The 2,500-nt window shown below is 38.2% G+C and overlaps 2 protein-coding genes across 5 annotated transcripts in view; one reads left to right on the top strand and one right to left on the bottom strand.

The window, feature by feature from the left end:
• Positions 1-2,500, top strand: part of LOC144975155 (mitochondrial inner membrane protease subunit 2-like) — a 246,959-nt gene that overhangs the window by 86,687 nt on the left and 157,772 nt on the right. The gene's annotated exons all lie outside the window — the stretch shown is intronic.
• LOC144975153 (uncharacterized) overlaps positions 1-2,500 on the bottom strand; it is a 74,267-nt gene that overhangs the window by 49,414 nt on the left and 22,353 nt on the right. The gene's annotated exons all lie outside the window — the stretch shown is intronic.

Genomic DNA, 2,500 nt, shown 5'->3' with positions numbered 1-2,500 from the left:
ATAAAGGTTAAAAATAAAATCTAATGGTGGTGATAGTGATATGACACTCGCTTTCGGATCGGAGGTCCTGGGTTCGAGCCGTACTCAGGTTAAAATGAGTACCTACCTGGCCGTTAACAGTGTTTGGCTATGTCGGGAAAAAAATTGTAATATTCCCTAACAGGCGTCATCGTGTCTCGTTCTATATGTTACGTGTTAATGTTGGTCAGTGACCCTTTGTAAAGCGCTTTGAGCACGTTTAGTGAATATTGCCCTTTCTAAAAGTTTTTTTCTTTTTTTTTTTTTTTTTTTGATAGCTACTATGTGATAGCGGCTATCACATCTAGTGGTATGACACTCGCTTTCGGATCGGGGGGTCCTGGGTTCGAGCCTCGCGCTCGGCGCATAGTTGAGTCCCTGGAAAAGATTCTTTACTCACATTCTCTTACCGTACTCGGGTGTAAAATGAGTACCTGGTCGTTAACAGTGTTGTCTTTGTCCGAAAAATTGTAATATCGCCTAACAGGCGTCATGTCCCGTCCTACATGTTAAATGTTGCTGTTGACCAGGGACCCCTTGTTAAGCGCTTTGAGCACATTTAGTGGATATTGCCCTATATAAGGCTCAATTTAAAACAAAATTATATTAATCAATAATAGGATTGCACGAGGAATTACCGCCTCCAGTTAAAAAAAAAAAAAACCAAAAAAACTTGAGCTTTTATATAGTGCAATATCCACTAAACGTGCTCAAAGCGCTTTACAAGGGGTCCCTGGCCAACAGCAACACATAACATTTAGAACGGGACATGACGCCTGTTAGGCGATATTACAAATTTTTGTTTGGGCAAAGACAACGCTGATAACGGCCAGGTACTCGTTTTCCACCTGAGTACGGTGAGAGAATGTGAGCAAAGAGCCTTCTCCAAGGACTAAACTATGCGCCGAATGCGAGGCTCGAACCCACGACCTTCCGATCCGAAAGTGAGTGTCATACCACTAGGCCACATAGCCGTTATATTATGACCTGCACTTATTAACTCATGTGGTAACGAAGGCCATTCATAATAACGTCGGGTTTGCACCTAGTATGTTGACTCGCGACTCGCCGAAGGTGCTCAAGACATCCTTTCAAGTTACAATCAAAATAATTCTTCTAGAGCTTAAGTAAAGCTTCAATAAAATATAATTATTTGATTTAACTCACTCAACCCTAACACCGACTATATCCGTAGTTTACCCCGGGTTACTTTTACCCCATGCCTATTTATTACATTTTTTCTGAGACAAATTATAGGCGTGGTATCAAAGCTAATGTTTTTAGTTTTTACATGATTTTGATAGTTAAATAAAACTATCTATGTACATGCTCATTTTTAGTACATTTTTTTCCAATTTTGAAAAGCAGCAAAAATCTTTAGAATTGAGTGATTTAAAAAAAAAAACTAATATAAGACCTTTTTTTTTATACAAAGTAAATTTTTATCTTAAAGTGCTATCTCAAAAAGGACGGAAATAAAATAAATAAAAAAAAATCCCTCTATTCATCCCATAGGGGAAATTTGTCTCAAGGGTCTATTCTAAAGGAAGACTGGATTAACCCAGGCGTCAGCCGCAGTGCAGCGTCTCAAATTGAGCTAGGGCAAGGCGACTTGCTCAAGACCACACAATGCAGCGGGTAATCGAACTCGGTGCCTTTCGGGTACGAAGCTAAGACCTTACCTCTGAGCCACGTTGTCCCATGATAGCCATTCGTACAGACGTTGGGTTTGCACTCACCTAGTGTGTTGACTCGCGATTCGCTCAAAGTGCTCAAGACCTCCTTTCAAGTCACAATCAAACTAATTATTCAAGAGCTTAAATATAAAAGTTGAATAAAATATAATTAATTTGATAAAGAACACTGTAGGAGTCACCTGGAACAATTACAAAGACGTCTAACTTCTACGTCATGGCACAAGACCGAAGGGCTAGAGCTCAGGTGGTCGCTGGTTCGGATAAGTAATTTGATAAAGAAAACTAAGATAAAATTTATATATACAAAGTTTTTTTTTATTTATCTTAAAGTTATGTCTCCAAAAAAGACGGAAATAAAATAGATAAAATAATTTATATATAAAATTTATTCATCCCAGAGAGAAAGTTTGTCTCTAGGGTCTATTCCAAACGAAGACTGGAATAACACAGGCGGGAGCCGCAGTGCAGCGCCGCAAATAAAAGTAGTAGGTAATTGTTGTGGGGGGGGGTGGTCTATTATTCCTCGTTATAGAAAAGGGGATACACTGACTCCATGAAGAAATGCAAGGAGGGATATATATATATATATATATATATATATATATATATATATATATATATATATAGAGAGAGAGAGAGAGAGAGAGAGAGAGAGAGAGAGAGAGAGAGAGAGAGAGAAGTAAATACAGGAAAATACAATGAAATTTCATTTAACCGTTCTTAAGGTAAAAATTTCCCTTCTGGCCAGACATTTTTTTTTAAACTTTAAAGGTGTTAACCGCAGT

The sequence above is a fragment of the Berghia stephanieae genome, chromosome 6 (genome assembly GCF_034508935.2).
Source record: "Berghia stephanieae isolate SIO BIC M18660-M18661 chromosome 6, UCSD_Bste_1.3, whole genome shotgun sequence".
Classification (NCBI taxonomy): Eukaryota; Metazoa; Mollusca; class Gastropoda; order Nudibranchia; family Aeolidiidae; genus Berghia; species Berghia stephanieae.
The sequence above is the reverse complement of the archived record's forward strand: the minus strand, read 5'-3'. Positions and strand labels throughout refer to the sequence as shown.